The following is a 27774-nucleotide window of genomic DNA, read 5'->3' as shown; positions in this document are numbered from 1 at the left end:
ACATGTTTTGTCAATGCATGTTTCTTTCCAAGGGTCCACAAAGATGATTTAATCTGGTAAAGATATTTTTAATAGCCTTAAGCTTTTATCCAGTTGGTTTCCAGGCAGGGGTGGGCTGCTGCCCGGATCGCGGGGTAGCAAAAATGAAGCTCCATCACAGAACACCCAATTTGCACTGAAAGATGAAGGGTGCCTTGTATTAGCCATGCCCACAGCATGGTAGTAAAAATTTTGGTAGCCCTTTACTGGTTTCCAGGTAGTACCAAATGCCTCCAATTTCAGACATACCAATTGTAGGCATAAATTTCCAACCATCTCTGATTCTCCCATCCTCTCAGTTCATCATTCTTAGTTACCCCAGTTAAGAGAGACACCGGGCCATTCCACCAACTGCAAGAACTTCATTTGGACAATATTCTATGTCATGTAACTCAGATAAAACAGTGAACATCTGACAAAGCTGAATCATCTCCACTATCCTGTTATAGCTGTGAAAGAAAAAGGAAAAATATTGTCACCTATCTATTTTTTTCTTTCAAGTATCTTTTTCTCCACTTTGCATAAATCTTCAAATCAGTCTTTCCTGATTTTTTCAAACACTTGGTGCTATAGAAACATCTCCTTCCCCTTGACTTCATTAAGAGCTAGCTTGTTGGATACCTATCTATTCCCAAATATAAACACCAGTCAATTAAACTAAAATTCCCATTAAAAGAGCTTCGGAGTCAAGCCTATAGAATGAAGTCGGCAAATGAACGGATGAATTTGTGCATTCGATAAATTGAAATGCAGGCTTGCTATAAGTCAATACACGGATGCTGTTGCAAAGACTGGTGTTACACAAGTTCAGTCTTGTCTTTTAAGATCACACACATCAAAAAGAAATTAAACAATCCCAGCAGTATTTTACTTCAAGTCTGTAAAATGTAAGTATTTGTTCCTTTATTCTAGCTTGAAAAAAAATCTTGTTCCTTTAATTTGGGTTCCCTTGAACGATGTCTTAATGGCTGCTATAATAGCAACATGCAGATTCAGAAAAAAATGATACTGGATTTATTGGAAGCAGGAGAAACACCAGCTGGTAAGTGGCTTCATGTTATTCACACTACAGTAACTAGAGGAAAGCTCCTTCTGTAAGTTTCCTATTCCCAGAAGATACCATCTGCTGTAATTAGCTTTTGTGTAAGCAAGCCAATTGAATGTTTGGGTTTTAATGTAGGCTCATTTTATTTTGCTGACCTCTAAATACTTAACAGAACTCAAGACTTTAGTGAGAAACAGCATCTACACCAGGAACTGGCATAAAACATTGAAACACATTCATCCTCTAATCAATTCTTCCCAGTTTGTTCCCCTGCTTCCATGGAATTTAAGCACAACATTAAACATTGACATCTTGGAAACTAGCACGGAGTTGTCAGATGTTCTGTGTCGATTGATTCGCCCAATCCTATTGGTCTGTGCTACAGCAGGAATACAGGCCACAGTTGGAAGACACATGATGTGACAGAATTGGACTGATTCGTACTTAGATGGATAAGCTATAAAAGTTACACTGAGCATTATGTAGGAAAGGTGAACTATGAATTAAATGTTTATGTTTGAAGTAACTCTTAGCTAGAGCCCAATTAAAAAGAATAGGCCATTTTCATTCTTGCGTAGTCTACATTTTTAATGCTAGAATCCTCATGTTCTTCCAAATATATGGAGATAAAAGATTCATAATATATTTTTTTAAAGTAGCATCAGAAACACAGGTGAGGGATACAGGGCTCTGCCAGACCCATTTATCACAAGAAAGGAACAATTTCGTTTATATCTGTGTACTACTGGAAATTGGAAATAAGTGTCCAAATTATACCAACTTCACATATTACAATCCTAAACTGCATCAACAGGGGAATACACTCCAAGACCAGGGAAGTCTTAATACCACTCTACTACACCCTGGTCAGACCACACCTGGAGTACTGTGTTCAGTTCTGGTCACCACACTTCAAAAAAGACATTGAAACTCTGGAGAAGGTGCAGAAAAGAGCAACCAAAATGATCAGGGGTCTAGAAACCAATACTTACGAAGAGAGACTGCGGGAACTGGGCATGGATAGCCTAGAGAAAAGGAGGGCCAGAGCGGATATGATAGCAGTCTACAGGTATACGAGGGGTTGCCACATCTTGCCCAAGCAAACTAGGAGTGAGTATTGCAATGGTCCTGATTTTGATACACTAGCACCATTCAATTATGTCTCCCTTATAAATCTGATGACAACACTTCCCGAGAATGTCATAACCTACAGTTTGACTGTATATCATGTCCGAATGTAGAATATGTTAAAGCTACTTCATGTGCCAAAACAACTAATTATTTTTCTGAGCAGTCTTTATAATGATCAAAAATCTATAAGAATTAAAATCTTAGAAAACAGTGGTTCAGAACTGATAAAGAAATAAAATTTCTAATAACTACTTCATGCACAGTATTATAGATAGTACGTCATGACTATGGCAAGGAATGGGAAAAGAATATAGTTGGGAATTAAAATTGGAGACTGAAATCAGGAATGATTTGAGTTATGCAGATGGTGCTATTTTGTTAGCCAAGAATAAAGAAATGAGAGTTGTTAAAATAAAAATGGTAAGTGAAAACATCTGGGTTCATGTTAAACACTAAGAAAACAACAATAATATCAAATTCCTCACTTTGTGAATTTATAGCTGATAGTGAAAAAGCAAAGGTTGTAGATACTTTCATTTGATTGAAGAATAAAGACAAATGTGCCATAGAAACAGAACAAAAGTTTTACTGGAAAAATTGTTGTGACTATTTTTTCACTAGAAGAATCAAAATATTATGAAATTTGGGGGGGAAATTATGACTGGGTCGAGACAAGAAAAAAAAATAATGGTAGTAAACAAATTAGATGTTCTTAAAATCAATCCGAGACACAAAACTAAGATCAAATCAATCTGACTTTAGATTAATTGTATGATAGAGGGGCGGCATACAAATCCAAATAATAAATAAATAAATAAATAAATGTTTGATAACCGCTGATGCCATAAGCTGTATATTGATATCAAAAACAAAGAACTGTGTGGCTAACAGTTCAACGGAGAGGGAGGGGGAACTAGGGGCAGCTCTGTATAAGATATTTTAGAATTCAAGTACAACAACTACACAAATAATAATTATACTGTGAAATGATACAATATGTACAACACTATCTGCCTGCTCTTTTTAATCTTTGTATTATAATAAAAAAAATATTTTTTAAAAAAAGAAAAATTGTTCTGACAAGGCATTGTTCTAAGACCAACACTCTACATAAACGATCTTTGTGATCATTTTATAAGCAACTGTGTTCTCTTTGCTGATGATGTTAAACTATTTAATACCACCGACAATGCTGCTACCCTTCAAATAGACTTCACCATGTAGCAGAATGGTCAAACAACTGGCAACTCCAAATCTCAACCAACAAATGCTCTGTCTTACACATTGGCAAAAAGAATCAGAATACAAAACACAACTTGGAGGAAAGGAACTTGTAGATGACCCTCACTCTGTCAAAGACCTTGGAGTATTCCTATCCAATGATCTAAGTGTCAGAGCCCACTGTAACTACATTGCCAAAAAAAGGACTAAGAGTTGTTAATCTAATCTTGCACAGCTTTTCCTCTGGCAATATTATAGTGCGAACTAGAGCTTACAAAACATTTGTTAGACCAATTCTGGAAACAGCTCACCTGTCTGAACCTGCATTGCATATCAGAGATTAATACAATCAAGAAAGTCCAGAAATATTTCACAAGAAGAGTCCTTCACTCCTCTACTCGCAACAAAGTACCTTATTCCACCAGACTTGAAATACCCTGGTATTAGACAATTTACACTACGTCGCCTCCGATCTGATCTAAATATAGTTCATAAAATCATATACCAAAATGTCCTTCCTGTTAACGAGTACTTCACCTTCAACCGCAGCAATACATGAGCAAGTAATAAACCAAATTCGACTGCAGAAAGTACGACTTCAGCAATAGAATGATCAATGCCTGGAATGCACTATCTGATTCTGTGGTTCTTCCCCAAACCCCAAAAACCTTAACCCTAGACTGTCTACAGTCAACCTCTCCCTGTTTCTAAGAGGTCTGTAAGGGGCATGTATAACTGCACCACTGTGCCTACTATCCCTGTCCTATTGTCCTCTTTTATTGTTACTTTTTACTTATGTTATGTTTATACAAATTACTACTATCCTATACATGTTTGATAGATAGATAGATAGATAGATAGATAGATAGATAGATAGATAGATAGATAGATAGATAGATAGATAGATAGATAAATTTAGACAAACTGTGAAGGTTAAAAACATTTCAACTATTAAAAAAGTCAGAATGAAATGGTCTTTCCAGTGTGCCAAAGGATTTTTGTGAAATCTGGACCATGAGAAGTACTGAGAGAAAATCAGATGCCTCTGAATTAAGCCCGGCCTTTAATGCCTTTGATTATTAAGCTATGAAGATTATGATAGATTGTGAGAAGATCAATAAATCTACTTGGATCAAATAAAGGCTGACTGATCCCTTGTGGCAATGATCAACAAGTAGAAACACCTTTTGGGCATATGGTAGTTGAAACAGGTGATGGATTAAAAAAATGATTATGCTTGGCAAAGGTAAGACACGATCAAAAGGATTACTGGAATGGCATGATAAATCAAGATGGAAAGCATTTATCAAAATTTTGCCAGAGTCAATCCAGCTTAATGGTAGCAAACATTGTAAACTGCAGATGTTCCTATTAATGGTTTGGACTTTTTCAAGGGTTATTAAAATGTGGTTGGAACACTGATGCTTTAAGATTGCTTGGGGCAAATCAAAAACTGCACTGGAAATCCCCAATTCCCTATCCAGAAACCACAGATAATTTCCCTGACAAATTAGATGTTTTTAAATTTTGGTTAATGAAAGAAGAACCTTGAAGGGCTTTTGGCTTTGATTTTACTGGCAGATAGTGATACTGCAACCTTTGCTGTGTCCTGCTTTGACTCCCAAGTCTACCTGGATATAAAACAATTTAAGAGTTCATCTTCCTATTTTATACATGGCTCCTGTTTTTCACCCATTGGAGTCTCTTATTTCAGAGAGTTTTGATATTCAAATTCAAAATCTCTCAAGTATATCTCTACACCTGAACAAATTGTATTGACAGAGCTTAAAATGGACTAATAAAGAAAATTTGGAACATGATTGCTTGTATGGCTCTCCATTATGATGGGTCATTTAAGAATCTGCACTAATCTAGCTCTATCTGATAAGTGACAAAATGTTCCAAATACCCTATACATAGATACACATATATGCAAATGCACACACAATACACATACAGAAGCACAGTGGTCGAAATCCCTGGTAAGAACTTTAGTAGGCGGCTTACCAGTCAGATATTGGGCAGCATGTTAACACACTGACAATAATCAATCTGAGAAGCAGGCTTCAGTTCAACCATCTGAATGTTTAATTTCACCAGGGAATACATTGCAAATTAAGTATCTGACATACAGTCCATTTGGAACCACAATTCAGTTTACCAAAATAGAAAGTAATTTTCTCTTAGCAACTCAATATGATTGCACATAATGAGAAAAAGACAAGCACAGCAACAAGCACAAGTACATTCACCAAGGACAATATGTCAAATATTCCTACATTTGGCAGTTCAGCTTAATTAAAATCCAAATCCTAAATCGTATCCAAAAAACCTTGGTTCTCCCAGGTGTTAACCGTCCCCTCCTTCTCCTTAGAATGTTTTGCAGCATGGAAAACTATTCCAGAATGTCATGTATAAAATTATATGGTTATCTATTGGTTGTATTATACCTTCCTGAGAAGTAATTTGGCTTAAAATTAAATCCAAACTTAATTAATACAAAGCCAACTTTCCATTTAATGCATGATCCTGTATTGAACCCTGCTGCTCTTCCTAAACAGAAATAAGCAATTATAAAATGAAATGACCTTGAGAATAGCCATTGTGTTAATATAATAATTATTATAATTTACTATGTAACAATAAGGATTATGATTATGAACAACTTAGACAATGCTTCAACTGCCCAATAATTACTAACCATCTAACTTTTCCAAAATATTATCTCATAAAATTGAAATGGGTGACACCCTCATGCAATTTTTGTAAATCTGAAAGAATTTCAAAAATAGCTTGCTAAGCAATTTATCTGCTTCTTGAGAGAGAAAAGATCCTAAAACTCTTCTTGAACTAATTTCTCCAAAAGTAACTCTTTTTCTAGGTTTTCTGTTGTGGATGTTCATTATTCATTTTCTCTCCTCCATTACAAAGACAAATTTCTTTCTCTTTATACCCTCGGAAAATACTCGGCAGATAAATTACCGTTCTTACACAACAACACCCCTGAGAATGGAAACATTCTTCTTCTATAGTCCTTTGCACATTGATCCACCTACTTCATATGAGTTCTTCATATGAGTTAGTCATCAAACTTTGTTAACTTTGCCTTGGAATAAAAAGTTCCGTAAAGATTTGAGAACTTCACCCATCCCAATAATTTCACAATTTTAATCATTTCTGTCCAAGAGGAGCGAACAATTACATACAGCACCAGCCTGTTAACTGGTAAAATTTAAGGAGTAGAGCTTTCACCTTACCTATTTAACTTGAAATACTGTGGAAAACGAGACAACTGTTTTTCTCAAGGCGGGATCGCTAAACCTTGGATTTTATCTCTTAAGCATTAAATGAATTTTCTGTCCAAGTCCTGACTTTGCCTAGAATTACAGGCCTTGGTGTTGTTTGTACTGGTGCCTTATATCAAAGACACCTGTCACAATGGAGCACAACAAGTCCACATCTTCACCATACCTCATTTTGACTATTGTAGTCTTCTCTCTGGTCTTTTGTCAGCCTTCAAGCTTTGATTTTCTATCCAAATTTTCCTGCATAGTAAAATTTATTTTTTATAAATTTCATGACTTGCACGAGATCAAACTGATTCCATACTGCTTTTATCTTTTGCTTTGAATCCAAAATGGAATTCAATTCATGAGTTGCTTCCTTATCAACTTTAATGAGTTCCTTCATCATTTTTCAAAGCTAGTTCACACAGATCAAAACTTTTTTTTCTTATTAAGAAGTCAAAGTGCATAACATTTTTCTATACTAGTGCATAGCTACTTAAGACAATCAGTTACAAAACATTATTTTTGCTGGATCTTATGCCTAGAACTTGAAGAATTTATTCGAGAGGCCACATCCTTATATCCTAATCCCAAACCCATGATTTCCATAAAATTTGATCAAACTCAACATTTTAATACAGCTAAATACTCAATATTTTCCCCATTGTTACCTTCACCTCCATTTATATCCTCTTTCACTTTTATCTCTCTAGTCTCCTTGTGTAGACTACAAGTGGCTTTGCACTTGATATCAAGAAGCACAATTAATACATTATGTATCTATAATTCCTACTTTTAATATGCATTAAGAATATTTCTCAATCAACCCAAAAATGTAAAAGGGCAGCATTTGTTTATCTGTCTATCTATCTATATATGTTTAAATATTTTTTGATAGTAGGAAGTTAAGGAAAGTAGCAAGTTATAGAATGATCACAGAAAGATATAAATTATTAAGTGAGAATATGGGTTCCCTAAGGTTATACTGTACATTTGGACATCTGGACAAGAAAGAAATAGAAGGGATCAGTTCATTACTTGTAAGAGGAGTAGATAAGCAACATTAACCTCACTGCCCTTTCAATGTTTATTCAGCTCAAAATATATTGCCTGTCAAGAGTACTGAATTTATAGGAGGTGGCATTAGATTAATAACATATACCTAAAATAAAGAGTTAATAATATAGATATTATGTTAAACAATAAAAAGTTTAAAAGTGACGCCGACAATTTAAAGAAGAAATGTTATCAGTCTGTTAAATGTAATACAGTGGTCCCTCGATTATCGCGAGGGTTCCGTTCCAGGACCCCTCGCGATAATCGATTTTTCGCGAAGTAGCGGCGCGGAAGTAAAAACATCATCTGCGCATGCGCGCCATTTTTTTTCATGGCCGCACTGTGCAGATGGTGGGGTTTGCGTGTGGGAGGTGGGGAAGACCCTGGGAAGGTTCCTTCGGCCGCCTAGCAGCTGATCTGCTCGGTAGCGCAGCAGCAGCGAGGAGCCGAAGATTGGAGTTTCCCAGCCGCCCACGCAAAGGGGAAACCCCATCTTCGGCTCCTTGAGCTACCGAGCAGATCAGCTGCTAGGCGGCCGAAGGAACCTTCCCTGGGTCTTCCCCGTGGCCTCGGATCCTCGCTGATGCCCGCCCGCCGTTTGCCGCTCGCCTCGTTCGCCGCTCGCCTCGTTCGCCGCTCGCCTCGTTCGCCGCTCGCCTCGTTCACCCGCCTCATTCACCCCCCGCTCGCCTCGTTCACCCCCCGCTCGCCTCGTTCGCCCGCCTCGTTCACCCCCCGCTCGCCTCGTTCACCCGCCTCGTTCGCCACTCGCCTCGTTCACCCCCCGCTCGCCTCGTTCGCCCGCCTCGTTCGCCACTCGCCTCGTTCACCCCCCCCGCTCGCCTCGTTTGCCCGCCTCGTTCGCCACTCGCCTCGTTCACCCCCCGCTCGCCTCGTTTGCCCGCCTCGTTCGCCACTCGCCTCGTTCACCCCCCGCTCGCCTCGTTTGCCCGCCTCGTTCGCCCCCCCCCGCTCGCCTCGTTTGCCCGCCTCGTTCACCCCCCGCTCGCCTCGTTCACCCGCCTCGTTCGCCACTCGCCTCGTTCACCCCCCCCTCGTTCACCCTCCTGCGGTGGGGAGAGGTGGTGGGTAGAACCTCTCTCTCCCTCTTCCCCCACCCACGGAAAAAATAAAGCAGCCCCAGCCAAAGACGCCCAGCGAGAAAGAGGCCTCCGAGCCGGACTTGTTGCTTCTGCCTGCCAAGAGAGCCGGGCGTGGGCAGCAGCCGAGAAAAGTCGGCGCGGAGGTCTCTTTCTCGCTGGGCGTCTTTGGCTGGGGCTGCTTTATTTTTTCCGGGGGGGGGGAGGGAGAGAGAGCTTCTCCCCGCCACCTCTCCTCCGCCGGAGCTCTGCCGCGTGCGCCCCTTCGCAGCCCCCTCGCTCCTTGTCCTGACAGCCCCACCCCACCCCAGCACTTTGAATCCAGCAGCCGGGCTGAGCGGGAGGGGTCCGGAGAACAATGATTCAAAGTGCTGGGGTGGGGTGGGGCTGTCAGGACAAGGAGCGAGGGGGCTGCGAAGGGGCGCACGCGGCAGAGCTCCGGCGGAGGAGAGGTGGCGGGGAGAAGCTCTCTCTCCCTCCCCCCCCCCGGAAAAAATAAAGCAGCCCCAGCCAAAGACGCCCAGCGAGAAAGAGACCTCCGCGCCGACTTTTCTCGGCTGCTGCCCACGCCCGGCTCTCTTGGCAGGCAGAAGCAACAAGTCCGGCTCGGAGGCCTCTTTCTCGCTGGGCGTCTTTGGCTGGGGCTGCTTTATTTTTTCCGTGGGTGGGGGAAGAGGGAGAGAGAGGTTCTACCCACCACCTCTCCCCACCGCCTCACGGGGGTCGCGTGAACGTGCTACATACATACTGTATTGCATAGGAAGCCTAGGAAGACGAGGCGACACCGGCCGCCGTCGAGATAGAGGAGGAAGCGGATCGGCGCTCCGCCCCGCCAGGGTTCCTCTCCATGAGGGTGTTCGCCGAGCTGCCCGTCTTCAATTCGCCGTCTCACCCGGGCTCCCGATCCTGCTAGGCGGCGGGGAGACTCGGCGGGGAGCGCGCGCGTCAGGGACCCAGAGCGCCCTTGTGGCCGCCCATTCATGCTGCTCCGTCGCTCGCCATGCCGGTTTCCCCTCAGGAGACGCGCCTGAGTGGCCTTTTTGCTGTTCCTCTCAAGAGTTCTTGCGGGGGAAAAGCCGCTAGCCGGCTTTCGGAGCTCCTCCGCCATCACCCGGCTTCTGGTAGAAAAAAAAGAGAGAAGGCTTCTACCAGAAGCCGGGTGATGGCGGAGGAGCTCCGAAAGCCGGCTAGCGGCTTTTCCCCCGCAAGAACTCTTGAGAGGAACAGCAAAAAGGCCACTCAGGCGCGTCTCCTGAGGGGAAACCGGCATGGCGAGCGACGGAGCGGCATGAATGGGTGGCCACAAGGGCGCTCTGGGTCCCTGACGCGCGTGCTCCCCGCCGAGTCTCCCCGCCGCCTAGCAGGATCGGGAGCCCGGGTGAGACTGCGAATTGAAGACGGGCAGCTCCGCGAACGCCCTCATGGAGAGGAACCCTGGCGGGGCGGAGCGCCGATCCGCTTCCTCCTCTATCTCGACGGCGGCCGGTGTCGCCTGGTCTTCCTAGGCTCGCCACCCTCCCACGCGCTCCCGAGGCCGGCGGGGAGATCCTTCATGCCCCTGCCCGCCGTCCCCGGCTTCTGGTAGAAGCCTTCTACAGTATCTTTTTTTTTGTGCGCTTGGCGAGGAAAGGCAGGCGGGGAGGAGGCAACGGGGCCAAAGGTGGCCGAGGGAAGCTCGGCTGCGGTCGAGAGAGGAACGGCTTGGGCTCGCCGCAAGAAAAAAAAGAGACAGGCTTTGAGTTTTGGCTGCGGGGGGAGGGAGTTAGGAAAGTCCTACGTACTTCTCCCCCCGCAGCCAAAAACTCAAAGTCTGTCTCCTGCCGCCCGGTTTAGCCAGGACACGAGCGGCGAAGTGACACCCCGCCCGCCCACGCTGTTGCCAGCTCCGCTTCCCAGCTGGGAAGCTGCCCCAGCAACGCGCGCGGGCTTGGGGACACCCCACCTCCGCTTCCCAGCTGGGAAACGAAGCTGGGGTGTCCCCAAGTGCGCGCGCGTCGCCCGCCCGCCCACGCCTTTGCTGGGGCCGCCGACCCAGGGAAGCCTCTGCCCGGCGGGGAAACTCCACCATCTACGCATGCGTGGAAGGGCACGCATGCGCAGATGGTGGAGTTTACTTCCGGGTTGAAAACTCGCGATATAGCGTTTCGCGATGATCGAGATCGCGAAAATCGAGGGATCACTGTACGTATTAGAATTAAAATCACTCAGTGAAGGGTTTAGAAGGAGAAAGAGGAAGGAGCAAAGGGAAGGAGGATAGGAAAGGAGGAAGGGAGGAGAAGGAGGAAGAGAAAGGGAGAGAGTGTAGAGAAAAGAAAGAAACAGACTGATCAATAACAGCAAGACTAGGGGTAAAAATAAACTACTGAATTTTGATTGATTGGAAAATGTGCATGTTATAGGTATATTCTTAAGGTATATGTATTGGTGTATACGTGGAACTGTGGAGACTTTAAAAAAAGAGTTCTGAATTTATCATTGTCAGTTAGGGAAAAGAATCTGCTTACCAGATATTCATCTGACTAGCATCCTTAGTCTGGTCAGCTTCAGCACGTTATTTTATCCCTAGGTTAAGGGCTTAAAAAAATTATTCTCAGAGACTAACCATGAAAGAGCTTGCAAGCCAGTAAGAGCTTGGAACATCCTTAGCACCTGGAAAGAAACAGCCTGAGCAAGTAGAGCAATGGAAAAAACCCTGCAAAGACTTAGGGTTTGGAAAACATTCTTCTTTGCAGAGAGTAACAATGAAAGAGCTTGCAAGCGGTAAGAGCTGACAACATCATTAGCACCTTGTTGGGGCTGGAAAGAAACTTACTCAGAACAAGTTAGAGTAAAGAAAAAACCCTGCAAAGTCTTAGGGCTTGGAAAACATTCTTCTTTGCAGAGAATAACAATGAAAGAGCTTGGGTACATTAATAGCACCTGGCTAGGGCTGGAAAGAAACATCTGGAGCAAGTAAAGCAATGAGAAAACCCCCGTACAAAGATAGGGTTTGTAATACATTCTTGGCAGAGAGTTAACAATGAAAGAGCTTGCAAGCCGGTAAAAGCTGGGAACATTGTTAGCACCTGGTTAGGGCTGGAAAGAAACATTTGGCGCAAATAGCAAATTTTAAAAAATCAAATACAGGGTTTGGAAAACATTCTTCGTGGAGAGAAACAATGAAAGAGCTGCAAAGTAAGAGCTGGGAAGATTGTTAGCAGCTAGTTAGGGTTTAAAAAAAGCTACATTACAGAGTATAAGACGCACCCTAATTATCAGCCTCTTTTAGGGAGGAAAAAGGTGAGCCTTATGCACCAAAAAATACGGTAGCAAAAAAAATCAGTATTGGTCAAATTTCTCCCACAACTTCACATAAGGCTAATACAGAGAATGATCTGGAAAATCATAATCACGAAAGCTCATTTCTGAATGGAGTAGTACTATCAAGTGAGAAACTGAGAAGCCAGCTTCCACCCAAAGTGGTCCATCTAAGTCAGTGTTGGCGAAACTTTTCGGCACCAAGTGCCGAAATAGGAGTGTGCATGCATGGGAGCGCCAGAAACCGGAAGAGCAGCTGCCCAGTGCCCACATGCACAATGGGTGGCTTCTGTTCTGGTTTCCAGTACACCTATGCACCCCCCCAAGCTGGTCTTTGTGCACGTATGCATGCCAAAAACCAGAGGATCAGATGGCTGGAGCCCATGTACAGGCCAGAAACCAGAATAGAAGTGGCACAGTGTGCGCATGTGCACTGGACTGCTGCTCTTCCTGTTTCCAGTGCTCCCAGACGTGTGAAGACCAGCTGGCCAGTGCGTCAGAACCCAGAAGAGCAATGGGTAACAGTTCGAATGCCCAGAGAGATGGCGCTGCATGCCGATTCTGGCACGCGTGCCTTAGGTTCGCCATCATGGATCTAAGTTGATAAAACGAACTTTGAAATCAGCACAGATAATTTTAAGGCCTTCTTCTGCAGAGAATATTTACATTTTGCCTGGGTCATTTTATCATAAATGGCTAAATCAAAACCCCCAGGAAAGCTTTTGCAGGAGAGGCGGAGTAACGACACGGACACAAGAGCTGGATTTAACTGGGTCATTTTTATTAAATTAAATTAGCATAATTTATTTAAATAAATTAGCATAAATTACCATAAATTTGCATAACGAACTATGACCCAAACAATGGACCTACAGGGTCAAACAATTGCTTCCGGGGCGGAAAAGTTACGTCACATAAACTTCCTGAGCAACTTATGGGCGTAGCTCGATGCTAGTCCAGGTGAGGGACCCTCCCTCACCTGAGACCCTGCCATGCCTTGCATGAGGGGGGTCACGCCGGCTAACCCCTAACAGGGGACTTAAAGGTGCGTGACCCAAAGACAGGTTCCCCCCAACTGCTCAGGTCGCTTCCACCACAAGCTTGGAGAGAACCTGTCAATCATCCCCAAAGATGCCCAAGGGAGAACACCAGTTGCTAGACCACCACCCAGTTTTCCGCCCCTAACCTGCCTACCCAAATGACCAAAGGTAAGCCAATCAGCCTAATAATTGCAAGCACCCCCTAACCGCACATCCATCATCCCAGTGTGGAATGGGCGGAAAAACGGCCCTGCAAACAGGCAGAACCGCAAAAAATTCCCATTCGGCCCCCCTAGGGGCGACCCACCTTAGCACACTGTAAAATAGGGAGGGCGGGCAGGTGTCTGCTCGGGGCGATGGTCCGGGCAAACAGGCTGAGCCCCGGGCCTGCTCGCCCTTAAATAGGGCGAGCCGGCCCCACCCGGACCAATCAGCAGCCAGGCCTGTACAGACCCAAATCTCGGGCGAAGTCTCGCCTCGCGAGACTTCGCCCGAGAACCAAGATGGCGGCCGCCATGGGGTCCGATGTCTTCCCAGCCCCTCCCGCAAACGCCACCGGCAGGTAAGTCCGCCGGCGCTATTTCTTTTTATAATGCATTTAATTTTTCACATGTAGGTTTTTAAACTTTTAAATATTTTACATATTTTATTCTAATTATAATATGCTGCTCTTTCTAGATTTCAGCTTCTCATTTTAAAGTCTAAGAATATTTTAAAGGGTTCTAATTTTTTGCTGTTAACTGCTTAGGGTAGGGAGTAAATGTTTAATATACAAATGCAAACATAGCATTTAAAATAAAATAAAAACCCAATGATCATAGATTCTTATATCGGTAAGAAACATACAATTTTTTCAGCTTCATGTAAATACAGTACCTCATATGAAAAAGGAATGCTTCTTTAAAAGGACACCTAGCACTGTAAGTTTTTTAAAAAATAGTTGTTACTTCTTTCCTACCATAATGAATTCCTGCTTGTAAGATGAAATACAGACGTGAGAATGGTCAGGTCCCTCAGAAAATGAGGTCTGGATCACCACCTCCAACCTGAGATTAAGGCAGATTTCATGTACAATATAGGCCTCATCTTGAACGCTCTATTTTCTCAGCCTTATACAAACCTATTTGGGAATAATTACCAGTATTTACTGAATATGGTAGAATTAACTTCTATCTTACAATGAAGTGGATCAGATTGTTAATCACTCACTTGAATATGAGTACAATTTATTTATTTTTATTTATTTATTTATTCTTTGTCCACTATACAATACATATGGAAGAGAATAGACATTAAGTAATATATATAACGATAGAAAGTAAAAAGAAGAGAAGTAGATGGGAGGGAGAGAATATATATGATATAAGAGAGAAGGAGAGAATATATATGATATATATATATGATATGTGTGTGTGTGTGTGTGTGTGTGTGTGTGTGTGTGTGTGTGTGTTTTTATGTCGGATCACCCTGGTATATTGAAGGAACGTCACAGCTCCTTTTTGCCTCTAGGCCCAACCCAGGACCATTTCAAGGCAGTTAATTTATTCATAGCCAACAACTATATTCTGTATGTATCAAATGTTTTTAGCTGGAATTTTTAAAATTAAGGGAGACTAGGATGGTCCCATTTCGGCCTTGTTCTGGCCTCATCAGCTAGCCACACCCTTCCTTACTACCAGATTGAAGGGTGTGGCTAGCTGATGAGGCCAGAACAAGGCCGAAATGGGACCATCCTAGTCTCCCTTAATTTTAAAAATTCCAGCTAAAAATAGATAGATAGATAGATAGATAGATAGATAGATAGATAGATAGATAGATAGATAGATAGATAGATAGATAGATAAGGAGAGAATTTATATGATATATGAGATAAGTATCCAACCAAGTGATATGTTGTTTTGAAACAATCCAAACTTAACCAGATAAGATGATGGAGATTTCATAAAGTATCTGTTTGACTTAGAGACTTTCTGAAAAGTCTGGACTCCGGTAGTTTAAATCAAACTGGTTTATTCATGGCAAGAGAGAATACAAGAACACTGGAACGGTAGATTTGCCGGAATGAGGGCAACGGCTAACCCGTTGCCCTTTTATACTCTTTTTAACGCGGGCTTTTCCCAACTGACACACATTTAACTTTCGCGGCTATTTTCTGAATAGCCGCGTCTTAACCAATCGCAGATTTTCTGCGAATATTTTTAAACAAACACAACACCCCTCCCTCTTCGGCTGAGACCATGATTACGTGTTGATCCACGTCACATAGTCCTGCAAGCGGATTGGTGGCTTTACAGATCTCTGGGACCTGCGCAGTTCATTTTGCTGGGAGCTGCTTGCCTGGACGGCTGGCTCCGTTGCTCCGCTAAGGCTAGTCTCTGACGGGCCTGGTTGCGATGATGCATTTTGATCTTCGCCGGCCGCCAGGGGCAACAAGCAGCCATCGCTGGAGTCTCGAGGTGGTTCTGGTAAGTCCTCTATTGGTTTGTCTACAGTAGGCAAAATGTCTGAGTTAGTCTTAATTCTTTTGCGTAGTTGGTCGACATGCCGATGCCAACTGCGCCCATCTGTTAATATTACAACATATGTTTTTAAACCTGTTTTATCCAATACTGTTCCATCTTTCCATTTATCGTTCGAATCATAGTCTTTGGCATAAATTAAATCCCCGATGTTAAACTGTCTCTCACTTTGTAGTTTTATTTCTTTTTGGTCATTCTGGTAATTTGGGTGAATTCTGTCTAATTTGGAACGAAGGTTTCTGCCCATTAAAAGTTCGGCCGGGCTTTTGTTTGTAGACGCTGACGGCGTAATATGCTGAATGGTTAAAAATTCATCAATTTGTTGTTGCCAATCTCCTAATGGTGCTTTGTTTAATGCTTCCTTTGTGGTTCTAACCATTCGTTCTGCTTGCCCATTAGCTTGGGGAAAATGAGGTGGAGTGAGCACATGCTTTATGCCCTGGTCTGCAAGAAATAGTTCCATTTGACGGGCTGTTAACTGAGGCCCGTTGTCAGATACCAAAATATCTGGAATACCATGTGTGGCAAACATTTTCCTTAATGCCTTTATAGTTGCACTAGTAGTTGTGGATGCCATGAGTTCAATTTCCAGCCACTTGGAGTATGCATCCACAACCAGTAAAAAGGATTGGCCCCTGATTGGTCCTGCAAAGTCAATATGTATTCTAGACCAGGGCCCTCTCGGTGTTGGCCACTCTGATGGTGTGACTTTTGGTGGGTTGGGTCTTGTTCTCTGGCAGGGTATACAACCACCCACCCATGACTCTATGTCTTTGTCCAAACCTGGCCACCATAAATGACTTCTGGCAATAGTTTTCATTTTGACTATTCCTGGGTGACCTATATGCAATAGCTGCAATGCTTGCTTCTGTAAGGATTTTGGAATAACAACCCTGTCTCCCCACAATATACAATCTTTTAACACATTTAATTCAAACTGTCTATTCTTAAAAGGTTGAAATTGGTTTGGTTGTTGTTCAATTGGCCATCCCTTTAATATCCATTGTTTAATGTATTTCAAAATTGGATCTGCTTGTGTCTGATTGGCTATTTCTGTTGCTGTTAATAACGTTTGTTTACTAGTTTCAATTAATAAAACGCTTGAGGCAGGGGCTGGATCACTGACTAATTCTGTTTGGGGGCACCTGCTTAATGCATCAGCATTTCCTATGTCTTTCCCCCCCCTGTGGATTAATGTATAATTGTAAGCGGCTAGAAAAATAGTCCAACGAGTCATGCGAGGAGAAAGAAAGGCGGGCGTTTGTTTGTTTCCCGCCAAAATGCCTAAAAGCGGTTTATGGTCAGTGATTAACGTAAAGGGCCGACCACAGAGGTAATAATGAAAACGTTTAACTCCAGCGACAAGGGCTAACGCCTCCTTGTCGAGCTGGGAGTAATTCCTTTCAGCTGCCGAAAGAGTTTTAGAATAATAGGCTATTGGGGCTTCTGTGCCGTCCGGAAAGTTATGGCTGAGGACGGCTCCTATGCCGAACGGTGAAGCGTCGCAGGTTAGGGATAAGGGCATAGCTACATTATATTGGACTAGGACACTGTTGGAGGAAAGTAAATTTTTTACTGCTTGGAAAGCGGCTTGTTCTTTTGGTCCCCACGTCCAGGCAGAGTCTTTCTTTAGGAGGTTATGAAGCGGTTCTGCCACCGTCGCTTTCTGTTTAAGAAAGACGGAATAAAAGTTAAGGAGTCCTAGGAATGCTTGTAAGTCTGTCTTATCTGAAGGGATGGGGGCATTTCGTATGGCATCAACTTTGTCATTTGTGGGGTGAATTCCAAAACGATCTATTGTAAAACCCAAGAATTCAACTTTGGGCACAGCCCAAGAACATTTGTCTGCTTTTAAATGGAGTCCTGTTTCTTTAAATTTAGTTAAAACGCGCCTGATTCTGTCCCATAACTCAGATTTGGATGTGGCTGATATTAATACGTCGTCGAAATATGGAACGACCCCAGGAATATTATTCAAAATGCGTTCCATCAGACCCTGAAAGATACCTGGGGCGGTAGAGACTCCAAACTGGAGCCGGGTGCATTTAAAGGCACCTCTATGAGTTACGATTGTCTGGGCTTCAGAGGTGTCTTGATCTACGGTGAGCTGTTGATATGCCTGTGCCAGGTCCAACTTCGCGAAGATGGACCCATTTCCTAAGGTGTGCAAGAGTTGTTGCACTACTGGGATTGGATAGGCATTATGCTGTAGTGCTTTATTAATCGTGGCTTTATAATCTGCGCAAATTCTAATAGAGCCATCCGGCTTAACGGGCGTTACAATAGGAGTTTCCCATTTGGCATGATCGGTGGGAACTAAAATGCCCTGAGCTATTAATTTGTCCAATTGTTCATCCACTTTAGGCAAAAGTGGAATGGGGATTCTGCGGGGCTTTAATCGGATAGGCGAAATATTTGGGTCCAAATTAAACGAAATGGGGCTGCCTGTATATTTACCCAGAGTGCTAGAAAAAACTTCGGGAAATTCTTTCAATAAATCATTTGGGTCAAAAGAGTCACATACATTGTTAACCCCTGAAATTTCAATACCTAAAGGTTGTAACCATCTAAGTCCCAGTAAGGAGTGTTTAGGACCGTCAACCACTAACAGAGGTAAAAACCCTTGAAATTTTTTAAACGCAATAGGAACATTTAAGCATCCTAATACTGGAATTGAATGGCCCTGAAAATCACTCAAACCCGGTTCCCAAGGTTGCAAGTCAGTTTGTTTTACACGAGGTAAATATAATTTAAGTTTTTCCCAAGGCATTATGGAATGTCTGGAACCGGTGTCTAATTCCATTTGGCAGGGGTGGCCGTTGAGGAAAAGAGAAACAAATAGCTTGTTTTCCGCAGCGGGAAAATTGCAGTTTACGGAAGAAGGGGAGTTACCTCGTTGGTTAGAAGAGGGCGGGTTGTCAGCCGGGCGGGAAACGTTGCGCGAAAACGGTGGTCGTCGATTTCTCGGTGAAAAATAGGGTCGTTGGTTTTGCTGAGTTGCTGGAGTTGGGTTGGCGGCGCGGCAGACTTCAGCGATGTGGCCGCGGCGCTGGCAACGGCGGCAATAGGCGTCCTTGAAATGGCAGCGAAAACGAGGGTGATTTCCGTTGCAGCCGGCACATCTGTCTGCACGGGAGGCTTCTTTGGTGTCATGGTCGGAGGCTCTTCGGATTTGGAGACAGGTGTCGTCTGGAGTAGCGGATTCCGAGTGTTTTTCATCAGGAGGGCAGGCGTGCCAAGGTGATTCATCAGGAATGTGATGAACGGTTGAGGTTGCGCGTTTAATTTCGGCAACAGATGTTTCAGATACCTTGGAGGCTTTTGCTGCCTTAAGAATGTCTTGGAGCGAGGCATCCTCATCAACTAAGTATTTCTTCTGGAGCGTAATATTGGTTAGACCGAAAATAAGGCGGTCAATCAGCTGTTCCTCTGGATCCTTGTATTTGCACTTCGGGAGGAGTGCGCGTAGGCGAGTTATAAAATCATTGGTGGATTCTCCGTCCGCTTGCCTCATCTGAGCGAATTGATGGCGGTATACGCGGACAGGAGTCGTCGGCTGGTAATGAGCGGCAAGTTTTGCTTGTAGAGTTGACCATGCGACGGTTTCCAGGGTGTCTGGGTCAACGAGTGTAGAGGCTAGGCTGTAGACTTCTGTGCCGCAATAAGCGAGGAATATAGCTTTCTTCCTCTCGTCATCGGCGTCATGTAGATTGCTCGCTTTCAAGAAAAATGTGAATTTGGACATATACGAGGTCCAAGCTTCCGTCTCGGAGTTGAATACGGGCGGCGGTGGAGCCATGGCCGAGTTCATGGCTGCGTTAGCGGGAGTTCGACCTCCTCGTCGCCACTGAAAAGTCTGGACTCCGGTAGTTTAAATCAAACTGGTTTATTCATGGCAAGAGAGAATACAAGAACACTGGAACGGTAGATTTGCCGGAATGAGGGCAACGGCTAACCCGTTGCCCTTTTATACTCTTTTTAACGCGGGCTTTTCCCAACTGACACACATTTAACTTTCGCGGCTATTTTCTGAATAGCCGCGTCTTAACCAATCGCAGATTTTCTGCGAATATTTTTAAACAAACACAACACTTTCTGGCACATTTTCTACTGAAGATACAAAGGAGTCCATTGATAGAGACTTTTTAATTCCAGAGGAACAGTGTAGGCATTATCATCAAAATGAAAGCCTTCTGACTCTTGGGGGAACTATGAATGAAACTGAAAGAACAGCACAGAAAAGAAGCTTAAAATGAGCCGCAAAGACTCCACTCTTTGACGAATTCTTCACTCCATAAGCATAGTTCGCATGACTACCCAAATAGGAAGATATAAAAACTCAAATGTTTCAGGACATTTTCAAAAGATATTGGCTACAATTTGTGATGGCTGTGTCAAAGATTTTTTAAAAAATAAAATATAATTATGTTTTCCAAATTAGCACAACATACGGTTATTTCTGCTTCCTGCACTGAGATACACTAAATAAATGTTCAAGATCCATAAAACCAGAAAATTTAATCTAAAAATTAAAACTGGGGAGTTCAGTCTATATCTAAGGTTAGAATGCCCTCTGTTGGATTGAGACAATACTACTAGCAGAAATACAGAACAACCTGTAGTCCTCAGCCTAATATTGTAGGGGGCTTAGCCCAATTTTATACAATGGAGAAAGCCCACTGAGACAAAATATATGTAGCAAAGAGAGGGGGGAAATCTTACTTGGAATGTATGTCTTCTACAAGCAAGTAATTCATATATAGTGGTACCTCTACTTACAAACTTAATTCGTTCCATTCCCAGGTTTTTAAGTAGAAACGTTTGTAAGAAGAAGCCATTTTCCCCATAGGAATCAATGTAAAAGCAAATACTGTGTGTGATTGGGGAAACCACAGGGAGGGTGGAGGCTCTGTTTCCTCCCAGAAGATTCCTAGAGAGGCCATATGGAGGCTTCTCCCTGCCTTTTCTGGCCCTGTTTCCTCCTAGGAGATTCCTAGAGAGGCCCCACGGAGGCTTCTCCTCACCTTTTCCAGCCCTGTTTACTCCCAGGAGATTCCTAGAGAGGCCCCACGGAGGCTTTTCCCTGCCTTTTCCGCTTACAGTTTCGGAGGCTCATGTTTGTAAGTGGAAAATGGTTCTTGAGAAGAGGCAAAAAAATCTTGAACACCCGGTTCTTATCTAGAAAAGTTCGTAAGTAGAGGCGTTTGTAGATAGAGGTACCACTGTATAATATTTGGACATTGTATCCATCATATCAGAATTCTAGAATTTTTTATAAGGGTTGATGTTAACTGAAAAGTAAGATAATCAGTCAATAAAGCTGTATTCAACACTGAACCTATTGTACCTTCTTTTTGAGACAGAGGGAGAGTGGAGAAGACAAATCAACCTATTCTCATGATATTTGCTGATCAACATTCAATATTATTGATGGAGACAATCATCCACAAAAGATTAAAAAGAATTATTTGGTTTATCCACAATGGGTCAAGAAGACCTGTCCTCCATCATTCCAAAATTCAGAAACATAATTATCATTTAAGTTAAATAAAGGCAGATTCCTACTGAAAATTGGAAAAAAGAATTTTGGAGCAGTAAAAGTAGATTACCATATTTTTTAGAGTATAAGATGCACTGAAATATAAGATACACCTTAGTTTTTGGGGGAGGAGAAAAATCTGCCTACCAGGTATTCATCTGGCTGGTGTCCTTAGTCTGACCAGCTTCAGCACATTATTTTATCCCCTAGTTAAGGCTTGAAAAAAAATTATTTGGAGCAAGTACCAATGAAAAAGAGCCTGCAAAGACTTAGGGCTGGGAAAAATATTCTTTGAGAGAATAGCTGAGAAGATTGTTAGCACCTTGTTAGGGCTGGGGGTGGGGGAACGCTTCAAAAAAAACCCCTACATTCAGAGTATAAGACGCACCCAAATTTTCAGCCTCTTTTAGGAAGGAAAAAGGTGCATCTTCTACTCCAAAAAATACAGTATTCAGAAAAACTATGAGCTTCTTTTGCTGCACATATTCAAATGGAACCAGGATATTCTGCTCTGAATAGGAAACCAAATTTCTTTTTTTTTCTTTTTTTTTGTAAATTTCATGGCTTACAATGGACCCTCCCAAATTTAATTCTATGGACTGCTTGGTCTGAGTCTAAAATAAAACAAGAGAACACATTTATCAGGAACAAAAGTACCAGCACAATTTTACAACTACCCATCAATGACTTTCGGAAACCTCTATGTGAGACTGATGAATCCTATTTTATTTTTTGTGGTGAACACACTGCGTGGTAGCAGGATCCAATCTGTGTCGATCATGGGGACCACAGGTTTAGTCTTCTGAGCTTTCAGACTCATTCTCACATGTGAGAGAGAAGTTTCCTGAGGATGGGCTCCAGCATGAGTCCAAAAGCTCAGAAGACTAAATCTCTGGTCCCGTTGACCGACACAGATTGGATCCAGCGACATTATCCTGGGGTGTGATGCTAGTTTGCCTCCTCTTGGTGCACCCTGGATAGTGCCAGACTACACTAAAGAATTGGCAGTTAACGACAGTTGGAAGTCAGACATCTTTGTAGTTACCATGTATTGTTTTTTATCACTGTTGTGAGCCTTCCGTCCCCTGTCCTATTGCTCTCCTATATCTCCTATACCTTTCTTCTATTCCTATATCTCTTCTTCTATTCTTTCATTGATATGTTCTATTACTATATCTTCTTTTCTATTCTTTCTTAGATATATTTTACTATGAGTATCTCCTCTGCTGCACGAATCCCAGCAACCAGTTAGGTCCCACAGAGTGGGTCTTCTCCGGGTCCCGTCAACCAAACAATGTCACTTGGCGGGACCCAAGGGGAGGGCCTTCTCTGTGGCGGCCCTGGCCCTCTGGAATCAACTCCCCCCAGAGGTTAGAATTGCCCCCACCCTCCTTGCCTTTCGCAAGCTGCTTAAAACCCACCTCTGCCGCCAGGCATGGGGGAACTGCGATACCCTTTCCCCCTAGGCCGTTACAATTTTATGCATGGTATGTCTGTATGTATGATTGGTTTTTATATAATGGGTTTTTAACTGTTTTTAGTATTGGATTATTGTCATATACTGCTTTATTACTGTTGTTAGCCGCCCCGAGTCTGCGGAGAGGGGCGGCATACAAATCCAATAAATAAATAAATAAATGAATGAATGAATGAATGACTGACTGACTGACTGACTGACTGACTGAATGAATGAATAAATAAATAAATAATGAATAAATAAATAAATAAATAAATAAATAAATAAATAACCTTCATCATGTATTTTATTATGTGTGTGTGTGTATGTATATGTATATGTGTATGTGTATATATATATATATATATATATATATATATATATATATATATATATATATACCCACTAAAACCCTCATTGTGTATTGGACAAAATAAATAAATAAATAAATAAACAAAATAACTAACTAACTAAATAAATAAAATAATAACAACAACAATAATAATAATAATAATAATAATAATAATAATAATAATAATAATAATAATAATAGAACTCCTGGCTCTCTAAATACGTGGCAACGGATAAACAAATTTTGAGGAACCCACTTCTTCCTGTGCACGCCGATCTTCCTCATCTATCAATTGGCAGGCTTAAATCCAGGACGCCCTCTTTGGCATTCGCTCAACAGCTGTCTAACAACTTGACATCAACACACATTGGAAAGCCAAATGGGCTGCAGAATGCTCAGATGAGGGCAGTTTTATAGATGACCCTAAACAAAAGGTGCCAGGTTTTGACATTCCTCGCCAGCTTTGGTCAACTCTGAACAGGATCCGTACCCATCATGGGGTCTGCCAGGTCTCATTGTTTAAGTGGGGTAGTACAGTGGTACCTCTACTTAAGAAGGCCTCTACTTACAAACTTTTCTAGACAAGAACTTGGTGTTCAAGATTTTTTTTTTGCCTCTTCTCAAGAACCATTTTCTACTTACAAACCTGAGCCTCCAAAACTGTAACCAGAAAAGGCAGGGAGAATAATAATAAATATTAATAATTATTTATTAGATTTATATGCCGTCCCTCTCCGAGGACTCGGAGCGGCAGTTGGAGAAGCCTCTGTGGGGCCTCCCTAGGAATCTCCTTGGAGGAAAAGGCAGGAAGAAGCCTCTGTGGGGCCTCTCTAGCAATCTCCTGGGAGGAAACAGGGCCGGAAAAGGCAGGGAGAAGCCTCCGTGGGGCCTCTCTAGGAATCTCCTTGGAGGAAACAGGGCCTCCACCCTCCCTGTGGTTTCCCCAATCGCACACATTATTTGCTTTTACATTGATTCCTATGGGAAAAATTGTTTCTTCTTACAAACGTTTCTACTTAAGAAACTGGTCACGGAATAAATTAAGTTCGTAAGTAGAGGTACCACCATATTTGCCTTATGCCAAATAAATAAATAAATCCTGGGACATATATATTTGCCTTAATTCTTGATACTGCTTTGTAATCTAATTCTTATCCCTTCCAACTAGACAATAGGCAAAAAAAATGATCTCATCAAGGCAATCAATTAACACATATTTAGTATCTAAAGCAAATATAAGAACTCCTTATTAAAAAAAAAGCAAAGGACAATATAAATCAATTCTTCATTACCTCACCAAGGAATTTGACATGATCAGTAGAGCTGGCCTCTGCAAGATCGAAGTCCTAGTCAACTGTATTGTATACTTTGATACACTCAAGTCAAATGTCTTTACAAGTAAAGGATGGATTCAAACTGTATTATACTATTTAAACAGTTTTTATGGACATATTTTTCTTTGAAGGCCAGAATTTGTCCCTGTGTTCCAGATAGATATTATTGACATGGCAGGAGAGACATAATTATATACCTATTCCTATAGCAAAAGTACACAGGCTACATTTGAAATAGTATCTTGTATAATTTCCTCAAGGCCAGCTGACTTATTTAGCTTGACCCCAGATCAAAGTTGATTAATAAGATCTATGACTCATATCTTGCACTTTCTTTTTTTGTTAAACAGTTTCATGACTATTATGAAGACAACGGAAGTGGATAGGGGAAAGTATTTAGTTCCCTCCAGTGTGCTACTTCCCCCATTTAAATCACAGCCCTCTCCAAAGTTGGAGTCAGCTTTACAGAAGAAAAGACACAGATAGCCAAAAAATTCTTTTCTCCATATCAAAATGCTTGATTCCCCTCTGAATGGTGGCAAGGCTAATTTTCTGCCTTACAATTCTTATTATGCCCTTAGCCAATTGTATTTTTATTCTTATTGCCAATTTTAGTAAAATAAAATAAAATAAAAGATTGAAAGATTCAGTTATTAGAATTAACTAATTAATTAATCCATCCAAGCCAGCCTTTCATGCATCTTGATTTTAATGGTTTGGCTGCACTGCACTTCAGAAAGGTCCCCGCTCCTTAAGTTTTCAACTATTTACCTGGCATAAAAGTGACTTTCCTTATTGTTCACCTACATACCAGTTACTATCATTTTTTTCATAAATGGGAAAAGGAGAGAGAGAGAGTTGGGTATTGCTAGAATGGACTTAATCCTGGATGAATTGGTGCAGAATACAATGAATGTTTGGTTAGGGTGGACAAAGCATTTCCTTTCCTTCCTGTTTATTATTATTAATAATAATAAAGACCTTAGCCAGCATTTGAAAACAATAAACATTGACAAAATCATGAGCTGTCAGTTGCAAAAGGCCACTGTACTTGGATCTGCACGCATTATACGAAAAAACATCACATAGTCTTAGATGCTTGGGAAGTGTTCGACTTGTGATATTGTGATACAAAATCCAGCATATAAATCTCGCTTGCTGTGCATTACTGTTTTTTGTGAATAAAATAACAATAATAACAACAATGAGTTGGAAGGGACCTTGGAAGTCTTCTAGTCCAACTCCCTGCTTGGACAGGGAAACCCTATCAATGCCAGGGTCCTATAAAATACTCTTAAAATCTTTTAAATGCTGCAATCCAACAGGTGGGACACTTCCAGCGGCAACTATAACTCTTGGCTGCCCAAAGCCACAGTAACTTGTTAGGAGACCCGCCAGGAAAGTAGTAAGCCGCCTTTGTTTATTTTGCCTCCAACATCCTTTGTCCTGTGGTGGTTCACACCACACCAGGCAGGGTTGTGTTCTAGCCACAGAGAGACCGGAGGTGGCGATGGAGGGGAAAGGCAGGCAGAGGAGCTCGGCTGGGGGGGGGGAACTATTTATTTTATTTCTTTATTTATTGTTCTTGTATGCAGCTCAACTTCCGAAGGACTCTGAGTGGCTTCCAATGAAATAAGAACAATACACTGATAAACAGACTAAAGAATAACAAAAATAGCATAAAAACATGAATAAAAACCCTACCAACCCTACTTAACTTACATTCCTACAAAGTTACCTGTAGGTTACTGTGTTACAAAGTAACACAGTTACAAAGTTACCATGGCAAACCAAAATTCTCTAACCAGGGGTCCCCAAACCTGGCAACTTTAAGACTTGTGGACTTTTCTTTCTTTCTTTCTTTCTTTCTTTCTTTCTTTCTTTCTTTCTTCCTTCCTTCCATCCTTCCATCCTTCCTTTCTTCTTCTTTCTTCCTCCCTGCCTCCCTCTTCCTTCCTTTCTTTCTTTCTTTCTTCCTTCCATCCTTCCTCCCTCCCTCCCTCCCTCTTCCTTCCTTTCTTCCTCCTCCTTCCTTTCTTTCTTTTTCTTTTTTCCTCCCTCCCTCTCTCCCTCTTCCTTCTTTTCTTCCTTCTTTTCTTTCTTCCTTTCCTTCTTCCTTCCTTTCTTTGTCTCGCTCCTTCCTTCCTTCTTCTTCCCTTCTTCCCTCCCCCTTTCTTTTTCTGTCTGTCTATCTATCTGTCTATCTGTCTATCTAGAGTCGGAAGGGACCTTGTAGCTCATCTAGTCCAAACACACACACACACACACACACACACACACCGCCCAGCATAGCTGGCTGGAGAATTCTGGGAATTGAAATCCACAAGTCTTAAAAGTTGCCAAGTTTGAAGATCTCTGCAAGTCTATAAGCTTTTCCTCTTAAGTCTCCGTTACTGCCATGGCAGGCGTCTCATTTTCAGCTGGTTCCCACAGCTCCGGGAGAAACAAGAGGCGGCGCGGCGCCCACCGGGAGGCGTTAAGCAGAGGATCCGGGAAGGCAGCGGGGTCGCCAGGACGCGAGGCGCGTTTGTTTCCCACGCATACCTGGCGTGGCTCGGGGCGCGACTGCTGCCAACCTGGTTTCCTTTCGCCCTCAAGAAATCCCAAATCCTCACCTGGGTTGAATCAGCCCCGTCTTGGCCGAGCTGAGGCGCGCTGGAACTTCTTTCCGGCTCCGCAGATGTTGCGCAGCTGGCGCGCTCCGGCCACTTCAGTCTTCGGCCGCTGCCTCTACTCCGCCCCTGGACGACCAACTCGCATCCGCTGGAGCCGACGGGAAGGCCTCAGGGCGGCAGCCTAAAGGCTGGGTGGAGGCCGCTCCATCCAATCTGCCTCAGCCGAGACCGGAGAGGAAGAGCCCCTTCTGCTCCTCGCAGCCGCTCCCCGAGTTTGCCGCTTCCCCCCCCCCCTTTCTCTCGCCCCGTCCCTGGGGGGTCTCCAAGATTTTAACTTAACCGCCCGATTAGTAAGTCTCTTTTTTGCTGGAGGCGGCTGCTGCTCCTGTTTATTTATTTATTATTTATTTTATTAATTGGACTTGTATGCCGCCCCTCTCTATGGACTCGGGGCGGCTCACAACATGTACCAAAAAAACCATAACAATACAGTTTATCCAAGCCGCTCCGAGTCTCCGGAGAGGGGCGGCATACAAATATAATAAATTAAATTAAATTAAAATTAATTAATAAACTAAAACGATTCTAATTTTAAAACATTCGTTTACATTCATTCAATAATCACACTAAGGACATTCGTTGGACAGGGGAAGGTCTAATGCAGTGTTTCCCAACCTTAGCACCTTGAAGATATTTGGACTTCAACTCCCAGAATTCCCCAGCCAGCGAATACTGGCTGGGGA

General features: G+C 42.7%; 1 protein-coding gene across 1 annotated transcript in view; it reads right to left on the bottom strand.

The window, feature by feature from the left end:
- Positions 1–27167, bottom strand: part of DISC1 (DISC1 scaffold protein) — a 206358-nt gene extending 179191 nt beyond the window's left edge. The window contains exon 1 of the mRNA XM_070733963.1: positions 27032–27167. The gene's annotated coding sequence lies outside the window, so the exon portion shown is untranslated. The remainder of the gene's footprint in view (positions 1–27031) is intronic.
- Positions 27168–27774: the final 607 nt, after the last annotated feature.

Source organism: Erythrolamprus reginae, chromosome 1, assembly GCF_031021105.1.
Source record: "Erythrolamprus reginae isolate rEryReg1 chromosome 1, rEryReg1.hap1, whole genome shotgun sequence".
NCBI lineage: Eukaryota > Metazoa > Chordata > Lepidosauria > Squamata > Dipsadidae > Erythrolamprus > Erythrolamprus reginae.
The sequence above is the reverse complement of the archived record's forward strand: the minus strand, read 5'-3'. Positions and strand labels throughout refer to the sequence as shown.